This window comes from Protopterus annectens, chromosome 6.part0 (assembly GCF_019279795.1).
Source record: "Protopterus annectens isolate FY-2018-M chromosome 6.part0, PAN1.0, whole genome shotgun sequence".
In the NCBI taxonomy this organism is placed as follows: Eukaryota; Metazoa; Chordata; order Ceratodontiformes; family Protopteridae; genus Protopterus; species Protopterus annectens.
The window spans coordinates 1,732,527,388-1,732,541,926 of NC_056737.1; the positions used below are offsets into that span (position 1 = coordinate 1,732,527,388).

At 41.6% G+C, this 14,539-nt stretch overlaps 1 protein-coding gene across 1 annotated transcript in view; it reads left to right on the plus strand.

Moving 5' to 3' along the window:
- Window positions 1-14,539, plus strand: part of FAM171B (family with sequence similarity 171 member B) — a 777,296-nt gene that overhangs the window by 608,653 nt on the left and 154,104 nt on the right. The window lies entirely within an intron of this gene.

Here is a 14,539-nt window from a genome sequence, read left to right on the forward strand (position 1 = left end):
GTTGTCCTTACATATATGTCTGTATTCCCATCCACTGTGTGTGCAAGGCAGGAGTGGTGCATACTGACATGTGTCTGCAATAAGAACTGCAGCTGCCAGTTATGTCTGGTCCACTGGTGTTTGCAGACATGGCCTTCATGTTTGTGTGTGAGCATGCCCAGTATGACCTTTCAGTATGCTGTTGACTGACATTGCCTTCATTCGTCTAAGTGTGTGAGCATGCCCAGTATGGCCATCTATATTGCATGTGTGGATCAAGTCCAGGTAGGTTGTACTGCGGTGCTGACCTTTGTGTTGTACACCGACAGGTAGCATGCTGTATTTGCAGGTTATACATCAGTCATTTGATATTGACTGTTGCTACATTTCTGCGTAGTGGGGGGGGGGTCACCTGACTGTTTCTACATTTCTACACAGGGGTGGGGGGGGCACACCTGACTGTTACTATAAGTGTAAGTAGGATGGTGGGCCACACCTGACACGTTTACTCATTTGCTAGGACTGTACTGGTATGTCGGGTACACCATTTCAGTCTGTGGACTTACCTATACTGCTGGCTAGAGGCATACTAGTGTACTACAGATCTTAGCTTTCACTATCTACATAGTAGTTTCTGACTTCCTAGACTTCACAACTTACATCCACCTGCCTGGCCTGCTGTAGTCTGTCTGTGTAGGCCTGGGGGAGGGGTTACCCATGGGGCTCATTCAGAGACCATAGTACAGCATTTGTTTGTGTTTGTCTACACCTATCCTGCGAGCTGTTTCTGTTGTTGGGTATGTGCCCCCCCCCCCAACTGGCATGTGTGAGTCACTTACCTTGTGGGTGTCCGAGTATTGAGGGTGGTGCTGCAGGGCTGCCTATGTCAGATGCACATAGTACACTCCCTATACATGGTTGAGCACAGGTAGTGTCATGTTTGGCATCCCTTTTATTGTATGTGCGAGTCAGAGATAGGTGTCATTCCCTGGGTCCCTACTGTGTCAGTGCATGTACTATGCGTTGCCTCTTTGCCAAGGCCAGGGCATACTGGGCACGCCTCCTTCTGCCTACTGGGGCAGGCTCAAGTTGTTCCTCCTCCGCGTCACTCTGCGCCTGTGCAGGCCTTAACACTGGTGGGAGGCTGTGTGGCCCTGCCCCATGCTGTTCCTGCTGCAGCTGTTTCCGCAGGATCATATTGTGTAGCATGGCACATACAAGGACAATTTGGGTATATGTAGGTGAGTACTGCAAGGCTCCTTCTGATGTGTCCAGGCACCGGAACCATGACTTGAGCATGCCAAACACATGCTCTGTTATGATTCATGTTTGTGCGTGTGCCTTATTATGGAGTTTATGTTCGGGTGTGTGTGCATTTCTGATGGGTGTCATCAGCCATGGCTCCGGTGCATATCCAGCATCCCCCACTAGGTGACCGTGTGGGATGTCTCCATTGGAAAATGTCTGGTACAGCTGCATCAGATGCCAGATGTGGGAATCATGGTAGCTTCCAGGGCAGCCAGCACACACATTCATTATTATGTCCTAGGCATCGCACACGACCTGGTAGATGTAGACCCTACCCCACTCACCTAGTGGTGCTTTAATGCGTATGTGCATGCAGTCTATTGCACCCACTACCTCAGGGTATTCTGCTATTTGGTGGAAGAGATGCATATTGCTGGCCAGCGCCGCACGGGTGATGGGGAAATGTACGTGCTCACCAACATGTGCTGACATGGCATCCAGGAACTGGTCGAGTACCCTGGATGCTGATGCCTGTGAAATCCCCATCATATCCCCAGTTGGCCTTTGGAAGGTACCTGTAGCTAGAAATCTTAGGCCTACACTTACCTTGGTATCCACTGGGATGGGTTCCCCTCTGTAAGTTTTATGTGTGAGACGTGGCCGGAACAGCTCAACAATCTGCTCTAGGAGGTCCCTGTCCACCCTATAGTGCTCCACTATCTCCAGCTCATGTAGCCCTTGGTCTGTACACTCTTCTACATCTCCTCACTGTGGGTTGTTCAGCAGCAGTCACATCCTCACCACCCTCAGCCTCTTGCACATGCTGGTTTATGATAGCAAAAGCAGCCCCTAACATTTTTTCTCTTGCTTTCGTTTTGTAAAATGTCCCCATCTGTATACACCGGTGGTGCAGAGTTTTTGGGAAAAACAAGGGGGTAAGATGTTTGCATAGTTTATAGTGGTGTGCTGGGCTGGGCTGCTGCCTGTGTAATTGGCTGATTCTGATACATTTCACCTGTCAGCTAAGCTAGTTCTCCTTGATTACCTTCCTACTGCTGTTTTCCCTTCCCATTGCCTCCCTGTTTAAGCCCGTGTGCGCGCCGCACAAATGGAGTGCTCAGATGTGCACAGAGCTGCTTTTTCCTGGTTTAACTTCCTTTTTCTCCCTGTAAAACCTGGTGTGTGGCACGCACACCCGCTTATACTTTTTAAAGTGTGCTAGGCAGGTTTAGACACACCCCTAGCTTAGCTGTGCTAACCTAGGAGCAATCCCGAGCCACAGGTCTCCAATCCGCTTACAGTATGCCTGACACACACACCCCCATGATGTCACCTATATCCTAGTCTTGCACCCAGCTATTTATACTCTTGCACTCTTGGGACCTGCCTCACACCCTGGGAAAATCTGGGATTCATTAACCTTTCCCTCATTTGCATAGGATTGCCTGCTAATGCATAGTTATATGTCCCACACTGAGCCTCCCCCCTTAGCAACCACTACTTACTGGCCAGGATGTCTTTTGCCTGCCATTGACTTGCATGGCAGAATACTGATTTTAATTAGAATGCTCATTTTATGTTTATTTTCTTATTTTCCCCCCGATCCCGTTTGTGCGCCGCTGCCCTATGCTTAAACAGCCGAGATCGGCGAAAAAGAAATAAAAGTTGATTTTTTTCATTTTTTTTAAACAGTTTGAAATGCCAATGGCCTTATACTTGGCCATTGGCATGCTTACTCAGTGATATGCAGCCTTTATTTGGAGCTGTCATAGCTCCGTTTTGTAGTTTGCAGACATGTACTCGGTTACTAACCAAGTACATTTCTGCAGGTAGCACTAGTGTTGCACGGACTATTGCAAGCTTCCTGGATTGCAAAATCACCTCATTTGCATGGATTTCTCCTGCAAATGTGGTGATTTGCATACCAGGGCTTAGTCTGTGTAGGATTAGTGCTGGAGCTGTCATGCACGCCCCTGCAGACTGTTCCTGGATCACACGGCAGACATATTTCCTGCGTGGACTCCTGCACTCATCTTGCACTCCATGCAAGCTTTTGAGAATCCGGGGAGTAGTGTCCAAGGTTGACAAAATGTTGTTCATAATAAGTTGAGAAGACAAATGTTTGCGGAGATACACAAATCACTTCTACCTTCAAAACACAGCCCCCTTCTGTGTACTCTTCTGATGTCAGGCTGAGGCTAAACTAAAAGAAAAAATAGAAGACAGTAACATATGACAAACTGTTGCTGCCAGACTTATATAAAGCAATGTGCCTTCTTACCCTTTCCCCCAAAACGTAGTCACTTGTAGATGTGTTTGATGTTTGTCAGGAAACTAGGGGGGGAAAAGAAAAATAATGACCGCACTGTCCCCAGCCTCCGCACAAGCTTTAAAGACCTTCTGTACACACCTCTGACATCTGACTGTGAGGAAAGGTAAAGAAATAATGATCATCTCATCAATAGACCCCACACAAGATACAGTAACCTTCTGTGCACTACAGTGAGCAGGGACAGTTTTAAAATATGTGGGGTTCATAGCAGAGGCCATGAATCCTGTGCAAAAATACCAAGTAATACAGTTTGGGAGCCACAATACATTTAATATCTTATTTTTGAAAGATAATGACTTTTGAAAAATTAAATAACTGCTACCCAGAATTGTTAAGTATGTGCCTGTGAATAATATGTTTGCCCGCAGATAAAAATAAGTGGAATTTTTCACAAGAACAATGAGAGATTCACTTTCACTGGCTGCAACAATCCAAGTTTGTCACAAGTATGCACATAGTGACACTGCCCCAGACAATCCAGGTCCATCGCAATGCACACAGATTTCTCACACATGAATACAAATAGTGACACTTCCCCTAACACTTTTATTTGTCTGTCTATGTATGTATGTATGTATGTATGTATGTATGTATGTATCTATCTATCTATCTATCTATCTGTCTGTCTGTCTGTCTGTCTATCTATCTATCTATCTATCTATCTATCTATCTATCTATCTATCTGTCTGTCTGTCTATCTCTCTGTCTAGCTATCTATCTAGCTATCCTTTATGGACCAGTTTAGTCCCACTTAGCTGGTACTCTCTTTCTTTTCAGATGAAATTTGAATTGGTGTTTATACTGATTGGGGAAATTTGGACAAATTCTGGGGAAAATCCCCCTAATCTTTTCACTAACTGCCATGAGATCTTTTGCATCCACTTTAACAATTGAGGCAATTGGGATTTCAGTTTAATATTTCATCCAAAGGACGGCACGCTCAGGAGTACAGTGCCTCTCCTCCCACTGCTGCATGAGCAGAGACAGTGTCATTAATGGAAAAATAATCCAATCACCTGTTGTGGGAATAGATCCAGCACCAAAAAGCAGGTCTGCTAACTGTTAAGTCACTGATGCTCACAAGATGCAGTGATTCTTCACATACATGCTGACACTGCTATTACAAGCCAAATCTACTGCAAGATGCATGAACACTTATACAGACACATACATACATACACCCCACACTGTTACCTTAAGTCAAATTGGAGGAATGGCAAGTCTTTGGGGGAGTTGGGAAAACCATAACACTTGGATAAAAAACTACACAAAGACAGGGAGAATATGCCTACTCCAGAAAGAATAAACCAAAGCCTCAATCAGAGCAAAGCTGTGAAATAGCAATACTACTGACTGCCCTAATGTGCCAATGAGTGGCTGTTTTCACATGCAACCTTCCACTGGATGAGATGTTAAACTGAGACGCCATCTGCCGGAGATGGCAGTAGCTCAGGTGAATGCAAAAGATCCCATTGCCTTTATTGAAAAAAGTGAGGAAAATCCCCACGGTCCTGGCCAAATTTCCCTTAGTAAGTATGAATACTACCTTGGGTCTCCTCTGAAAAGAGATCATTGGCCGGCCTAGCTAAACTAAGCCAGTCAACAAAGTATAAATAAATAAAATAAACATACATCCTGCACCAACCACACCACTAAAGACAGGGTGAGGCTGATGTTTGTGATAAAAAAAGGAAACAAAGTTAAACTTATTACTCCTAGATACATACTCAGTTTCATACAGACTCCTCAGAGGTGACCTCTGTCTGGCATACAAAACAATCTCTTTTTCGCCTTGATGGGACTGCTGCATATCCGCAAGTCAAGCTCCACTTGAGCAATCCATACACTTGACCTGAACCTGGTCTGTGATATCAATAGGACTTGGCGGGACAGATTTGTGGCCCAGAGACTCCCCCGTCTGTGGAATAGGCTACCTCTCCACATCAAGCAGAGTACCTCATTACCCCCTTTTTAAGTGCAACCTGGATAACTGGATGGAAAACAGAAACTACACCCCTGGGATTCCACCTGTGTCCCTGCTGGATAGGGGCTTAAGTGCTGACTTGTCTAAACATGGGCTAAACTCTTGGCTAGGCTTATGACGACCTCGAGGCCAATAGCTTAGTAACCTCCTATGATCCTATGGTACACCGCAACCCCCCTACACACACACACACACACACACACACACACACACACACACACACACACACACACACACACACACATACATACATACATGCACACAATCATAAGCCGTAGCAATACTATTTAGTAACTGCTTTGCAATGATTTTAGCAAATACATTTCATTGTGTGACACTATTTCTGCTGTGTCAGACCATGGTTGTTATTTAACAATGATCAAACAATAGCAGGGATATTTCATTTTTATCCACAGCCTCAATACCTATCAACTACAGCTACTTAACTGACTGCATACACTTTGTAATTTTGTTAAAGCAGTGATAATTATTCAGAGTAATACAAATTTATTTTTCATACACACACACACACACACACACACACACACACACACACACACACACACACACACACACGGTTTAATCAACTCACTTGGCACTAATACAGACCAGTCCTGTAAAGCTAAGTCATATTAGTTTGTTCTTTTTTCGGCTTTTCTCGGTTAAGGGTTGCCACAGTGGAACTCCGCGGAGTCTGCTAATGATTGGCAGTAGATTTTTACTGTGCCGAGTTGCCAGCTCGATGCCCAACCTTCAACAAAGGCACGCCCATTCACGCATGTCTTTTGAACGTTACTCGACCGCAGGGAGGACATGCAGACTCCACACAGAAGGCGCTCCAGCCGGAAATCGAACGGGAGAACCTCTTGCTGTGAGGCAACAAAAGCCAAGTCATATTAGTGATGTTTTAAAATGAGCTAACAAGAGGATCAATTACATTCATCCACAGACAGTCTCCCACCAAGCAATTGTAAATATTTTTGCATACACTTCAGGCTGTTTGTGGTAAAATAGTGATATACAGTACATTTCCAGTATGCTTTACTCAAACAGTTGCCACATATAAAAGTACTTCACATTGATTCAAACAAACCACATTAGTCCTGCAAAGCCAGAACAGTGTACAGTCATTTTCCTCCTCAGGCAGACCAATAAAGTTGCTAGACTAACAACGTTTGCATTAGCATGCATTTTCTGAGGATGCAAAGTCTGAAACTCAGATGTCTTTCATTATTTAGTGAAAGCAACCCCCAATAATAAACTAGAAAACCATAGCTTGTGATGAAAATAAGGTTAGGCAGGGTACAGTAGAGAGTATAGATCTCAACTTCTTTGCACAAGAACCAAGGCAAAACTAAAAGTAATGGACCCCAAATCCGGGACATGGAACAACAGGTTGTGCATTAATATGCATTTCCTGAAGAATAAGAGGCATGAAACTCTACCAGAGATTTTTTCCTGTAAAAAGTATGACACACTAGCATTGAACCATTACTGACAGCAAAATCTGGAACACTTAAGACATATAAATCTGATTTCCTGACAGAGTAAGCCAGGATTTAAAAAAGAAAAAAAAACGTATCTGCTACAAACTGCACCACCACATTCTTGTTCAGACCCTCAATACTGCAAATGTCACTGTGCCACTGACTATGGACTCCTGCCTCACTCACAGCTCTACATAGTTCAACGTTTCTGGGGATTTCTCCTTGGCCCCACCCACCAAAATCTAGACAACAAATTACAAAGCCCTATAAAAATTTGAGGTCCTTTGATTCATTGTATAGTTCATAGGCTGAACAGAACAGAATGTCCAGATATTAAAAACTGCTGCAGGTGTGGCCGTTTCAAGCATGCACTACTTGTTATGTAAAAAAACAAAAGAGTGATGGGTCAGAACAGTGCCTGTAGCCGAGTGGTGCCTTAGGCGGCTGCTTAGTTTGCAGGCCAGCCCTGAGGGACAAGTGTGATTTCAGGGTCATGATTATCTGTAACAATAACTACAAGACCTTCTTCAGTTACATTACATACTTAGAAATAGTACCCATTACTGTAATGAACTTATTTCTACTGGAGTTTCCCACACTTATCCTCAGGCTATTGCTGCTACTCTCATGTACCAATTCAGTGCAAATTTGTACTCCTTCCCAACCAGACATATGTTACTACCAACTTTTCCATTCCTCCTAAAATCACCTTAGATCAGGTTATAGCCAAAGTATCCAAAACTCGGAAAAAAATCTAGCTACATGACACATGATGATCAAGGCACTGTTGTTCCATTTTTCTGAGAGCAAATACCCATGAATCCTGTATTACTGTCTGACTGTTGCAAAATCCTAAGATTTTCATACAATTTGTAATTGTAGGCAAGAGCACTCATTTATTATAACTTAAATGCCTTTTTATTGCTCTAATTAACTTTAGATTGCCTTTGAGAAAGGGAATTTTGTCATAGTAAGAATATATCTTTGTTTGGGTTTTAAATATGATTGCTACTGCTGTCATGGTGAGAAACGGGTATTTTGTAAGTTTAGCATCAAAATACCAAATATGCCCAAGTCATGGGCCATTTATTCATGAAATTAAGTGTGTCTCCTTATATGTATAGGTTAGACAGCTCTAAACGATGTTTAAATATGTTCATCAGTCTCATTTATGGTACTACCTGATAAACTATGGCACTGTTGGTATATCACTACTTTGACACCTTTCATGAGAAATGGTGCAGAGACAGTCCAAAGGTTTATAAGGTGAGGTCCATAGATAGTATGCTGAAAAGGTATTCCCTAAACATGTAAAATTATTAATTGCAAAAATGCTTGCTGTCTGGATTTCTGAAAAGCTGGAATTGCAAAAGAAACATTAAGACTATGGCTTGCTAACAAGCTTTATCTTATAGTCCTTGTTTGATTCCCTCAGTCTCTACTTGTATGCTGTGCAAATCTTGAGGAAGTCACTTAACCATTTTTCATGAACTGTCCCTGAAAAGCATGCTCTGTCAGTCTTACAAGATTAAATGTAAAAAATGAAATGCAGGTTCATACTTTTGGCAAATAGCGCTTATCCTATACTAAACTTTCAGAAAACTCTACATGGGATGAAAAGTCATATTCCTTCATTTCCAAGAAAAAGATAAAGCCTTTTATGGTATAAGAAACATTAAAAATAATCATATATTTTTAAGATTAGTTTACATTTTAAATCCTGACAAAGGCTAGTTAATGGAAGCATGTTCAAAACATTGTAATTTGCTTTTAGTAGTAACAAACTTCAGGTGAAATGTTCTCAAAAGGTTAAATATACTTGCATTTTAAGTATCTGAAATGTATCTAAAGGGTTCATATGATCATAGGAGTTACAAGGCAAATGAGCTATGAACCCATTTCCACCTTGCCAGTGCTCACTCTTAGGACTTGCTTTTACTTTCAGGTATGACCAGGCCAGTTAGGTGAGTTTATGAACACTCATCCAGTTGTCCAGCTTCGTCTTAAAGACAGACAATGTGTCACACTGCTTAGCTTGTAGAGGAAGTTGTTCCTGAGGAGGGGCAGTTGCTGCAAGAAACATCTGTTCCTCCTCCCTGTCATATTTATTTGTTGAAGTAGATTTAGCTCTCTGGTTCTAATTTTAGCTGGACTGTTTGATTTATGGAGGTGCAAGAGTTCTTGAATTACTAGATCCTATATAGCCCTAGAAGGAAGCCACAGATCACCTCAAAGAAGTCTGTATGCGACTGAGTATAGGGTAAAGCCTCAAGTCTTTCTTGCTATTTCAGATCTTATGTCCATAATCTTTTCAGTTACAAACTTCTGGAGTCTTTCCAATTGCTTGATATACTTAGTAAGGAACATCCCAAAGGGAATTGCATTGAGTGATAGATCAGGGTACAAGAAGGTGAGGACTTCTTTTGATCTGGAAGAAATGCCTTTTGCTATGGGCTGTACAAGGTTAAGGGATTTCCTAACAACTGTTGTAATGTGATGGTCAATCATGAGGGAGCTGTCCACCCAAATACTTAGGTCTCTCACAACCTTTTTATTTTGAAGTAGTGTGTTGTCTATGCTATAAGTTGGAGCTAGCAGGTGCTTACTAAATGCTACAGTGTTGCACTTGTTTGCATTTGAGTCCTTTTTTAGTACACCATCTACTGACAAGTGAACACCCCTGTTGAAGAGTCTGTGTCAGTGGGTTACGTGACAGCAAATCTCAATATACAATCATCTGCAAATTTTGTTAACCAGAGATCCTCATTTGAAAAGTGAAGATCTGAGAATATGATATTGAATAGCAGAGGTGGTGTTCTGTTGCCGAAATGTAAACCCTTAGGATAACTGCAAGTCGTAGCACCAAGCTGACGAAAACGCATTGATTTGCTCCAAAGCGTTTACCTTGTGGATTATTTTGTGGATTTCAGTATCGTTGTGAAGTACAATAAAGTGCGGTTTTAGTGCGCTGTTTCCAGCTTCTTTCTTTTATATTGAATAGCAGAGGTCCCAGCACAGATACCTGAGGAACCCCATTGGACACCTTCATACTTTCAGGGGATGCACCTCCTATGTTTACTGTGTGAGTCCTGTTCCCAAGCCAGTTAGCTATCCCACTAACCACATATGGGGCAGTTTGGAGCTGCTTTAGCTTGTTTGCTGTACTTACATGTGGTTGCTGTTGTTTGTCTTTTGGCTTTTCCCGGTTAGGGGTCGCCACAGCGGAACTCCGGTCCGCTAATGATTGGCAGTAGATTTTCATGAATGCCGAGGTGCCAGCTCGATGTTCAACCAAGACACGCCCATTTACGCATGTCTTTCGAACTCCCACCCAACCACAGGGAGGACATGCAGACTCCACACAGAAGGCACTCCCCGCACTCTAGCCGAGAATCGAATGGGAGAACCTCTTGCTGTGAGGCAGCAACACTACCGCTGTACCACCGCGGATTTGGTATGGTATTGAATACCTTGGTGAGGTCATGGTTTGCTATGTGAACAGCTTGCCCACAGTCCGTGGCTTGAGTAAACCTCTCAAGAAAGTTCACAAGATTTACTACACATGCTCTGCCCTTGACAAAGCCAAACTGCTGGGGGTGTAGCCTGATAGGATTTTTGATATCCTAGTTGATTATATCAGCTATGATACATTCCATGGCATTGCATATAAGATTTGAATGGCTGGTAGGTCTGTAACTCCCAGATTCAGTGACAGGACCACTCGTATAGAGTGACATCATAACAGCTGTGCCCTATTTCCATGGGACAAAGCCAGTTGCTATGCTCAGACTGAAGAGGAGTGGGTCCACTAGCAGCCTGGAATGTTGCTGGGTCCCACGAATGGGGTAATGTTTGCCTCAGATAGTACGTTCAGTAAATACTCTTTCATGATGGTTGGCAACATGATTCTATATGGGATAAAAGGCTTGGAATAGATGCCTCTGGGGTGAAGTTGGCACTAAATTTATTTGCCAGTATGTTGGCAATATCCACTGGATCAGAGTAGGTAGTGCTTATATGAATAAAGTCTGAGCAGTGCTGGACATTTCTTCTTATTTTTTCAGATATAGCTAAAGGATTTGTAGTTGTGTTTGGCTTTTGCAGCTAGTCTGAGTTTGTGGGGATGGTGCACACAGGCCTTTGTTTTTTTATGTCCTTTTTTAGTTGATTTTGTAGCTATTTGATATTCTCTTTGATATGGGGGTCTTTTGTTCTGTAGTATAGGTTTAGGGTTTTTCCCTTTCTAGTAACGTTTATTAATGCTTAAGGACCACCACTTCAGTTTGCTTTGATTCAATTGGATCTAATAGAGACTGCCAATTTAATACATTTGTCCAAATTTGAATATAACTTGTCAACATAACTCTTTACAATATTTTGTGCAATACTGCTATACTTGAATTTAGAGACTTCATCATAGAATAGCAGGTGATTAATACATTTAAAATCCATGAGTTCTGTGATATTTGTTTCTGATGGTTTGAGAGTTTTATGGAAAAATTTACTAGCTTGAGCTCTGACTTGCACCTTGGGAATGGTGCATAGAGGTGTTAAGTTTGGTATGACCAAATCAAGTATATATTATTCGTTAGTGGGTTCATTTGCAATGTGGTCCATAGAGTTCTTGTTTATAAAATCTAAGAATGTTTGGGTCTATATTGTATAATCAAAAGAGTAAAATCTCGACTTACCTTTGATCGACCTCTATTTCTCGAAGCTGCACAACGTCAAACGGCCAAATCATGGATTTCTTTCCAAGGGAAAGAAAGCAGTTGGCCATTCTGTCAAATCTGGCCTTTTCCCAACTGTAGTGCGATCTCGGAGTTAGTATATTTAATTAGGGGGGGTGTGGGGGCAAAACCCTCCACTTTTATAGTGTTTGTTGTAATGTGGTGTGTGTGTTTGGGCTATCGATTTCTTTCCCTTGGAAAGAAATCGATGATTTGATGGTTCGATGTTGTGCAGGTTCAGGAAATAGGGGTCGATCAAGGTAAGTCGAGATTTTACTTCTTTGTTTATATAATATAGATCCAAATGTTTTATTTATATCCGATATTTGTAGTATAGGTCCCTGGATTAATTGTCTGGTAGCTAAAATCACCTACAGTAACAGTATTTCTGCTTATGGGGAGCTCATTGAGAATATTTACGAATGTTGTGTGCTTTTATGGAATCATAGAGGGGGTCCAATAGCACACTGTGACTTGAACCTTTATAAGTTCTGCTTGTGGGTCTCTAGGTATCTGTCTCAAGATAAAGTGGTCTCTAATTAATATGGATATGCCACCACAGTTTGCATCAGGTCTAAACATTTTTTTGAGAGCTCATTCTCTGAGCACTTAAACCAGGCTTCTGTAACAACATGTACATGGTTGTGGTCCAAATGCATGAGGGTCTCAGGTTCCATCAGTTTGTTGTTTAGACTTGTAGCATTAACTAGAGCCAACTTGATACAGTCCATTGCTTGATTTGTTTTGGAATTTAGGGTGGGAGTTCCATCAGCAAGACCCCATGTAGAAAAGACACAATGGGGGCAACAAAAGCATCTCACTAATATGTGAAAAAAGTCTTGGAGTGAGAGGAGCAAACATTCCTTGGTGGAGCAAATACAGCTGTCAAATATCTTACACCATGTTGACACATACTGAATCCTCTTAGAATGAATGACTCCAGGTGTTTAGCCAATTATTAAAGTCAATCATATTTTTTTATACATCAGCATCATTTTTGATGAAGGAAGCACCAGTAAAAAAGCAACTTGAACTCAGCTAATAATGTCTACCATTCAGAAACAGCAGCAACTTATTCCCTGTCACAGAGTAACCTATTGCCGACAGCAAGTTTACACCCTTACTAAAGACCCAACTGAAACTGTCATTTAATGTAAAATTAAAAGTAAAAGTGGAAAAGACAGAGTGGAAAACGACAAAGAAAACACTTTTGTTTAGTAAAACAGGGATGATATTATACAAGTTGACAAAAGAGAATGCTCAGTGTAACAAAAGAGAGACTATATTAATTACACAGACAGCCAGGTGACAGTAAAAGGCACAATATAAGCAATTTTTAGTCAAACAGTGTGATACTGCAATTTAATGCAGAATGGTGATTAAAAAGTATAAAAATCAGTAGTACAAGGCAAGGTTTAACTAGAGGGAGGGCCAATCTGTTTAAAACACAAAGTCAGCAACCTTAGCTAAACAAACTGTAAAAAGTTGTCAGATTTGATAGCATAAGCTATAAAATACAGAAAACACTAAAATGACCATAATTGTAAAGTGAAACAAATACTTTCCTGTTTTTTTATGTAAAGTTTATGCTTGATAATGCAAGAAAATTTCTTCTCAGCACAATAGCCTTCCTAAAGTCCTTGGAAAAAAGATGCCACCCAAATGGCTAGAAGCACTAGAAAGTCAGGGAGGGAGACAGGCTTAGCCAGGGCTAAAACAGACCAAGTTTTTAATCTCCCCCCCCCCCAACTAACTCTGTTTCCCTATCTTTTCTTTAGTTTTATTGCAATGTTTTATTTTTTTCTCTGTATTGCTGTACAATGAAAGCATGGAATATTGATTCTCTGCATCATACTGCATTGAAAACATCCCATAGCCATACAAATCAGTGATCAGCGAGCTGCACACCTGGGTTAATAGCTCCCCTCTCCTTAGACATCACATGGCAAATCCTTCCACATTTCATAACTAATTGTCAAAGGCATCTGTTCTACAAAGAGGGAAGTGTTTATTTTCTATACTCTGCCCTAGTCAGACTTACTGTAGAATGTAGTACACCCTTCAGCATGTATCTCATCAGGCACATTAAAAATGCAGAGATTTCTAACAAAGAGGATCTCTGGTCTCAAAAACCTTACCTACCAGGAGACAGTGGAGTTCTTGTCCTTGTATTAAGTATCATACAGGCTTCTGAGGGGTCACTTGTGCCTAACCTATCATACACTTTGGGATCTAGTTCTTCTCAACATTCTTTTCATCAACAAACCAATTGTGCTGTCAGTAGCAGAACCGTCCCAGAACCATTGATCTCACCCTCCATCACCTAATAAATAAAACTAGCAGGAGATATATATTAATTACCCAGACCCTTCCTTGCTCTGGAAAAGACTTTCTCCTACATGTGAAGCAAGATGATCTATTTTTATTCTTCAAACATAGCTTGGAGAGCTGGATGGTTGTCCTTAAATTTGTTCTTGAACTTACAGGTGCTACTATCTTTGCAAAAGGTGGTAGACCCTGAGGGCAGGTGTTGGCAAGGTGTGCAAGACCTTTGGTCAAATCTGCTTTGTATACGATATGATTCTATGATCATGACTTGTTTGCCACAGAGCACACAATAACAGTGTTGCTATTTCAAAAGTCTGCACATACCGGGTAACAAAGGTATTTGTTACAACCTGGAACTCTGTACGTATGCGCCATTGAAAACAAGAGCTCTGCTCTTAAAGAAAAGGTATATCTAGTAAAAAGCTTTCACATTGCCAACAAGTAGTTATCA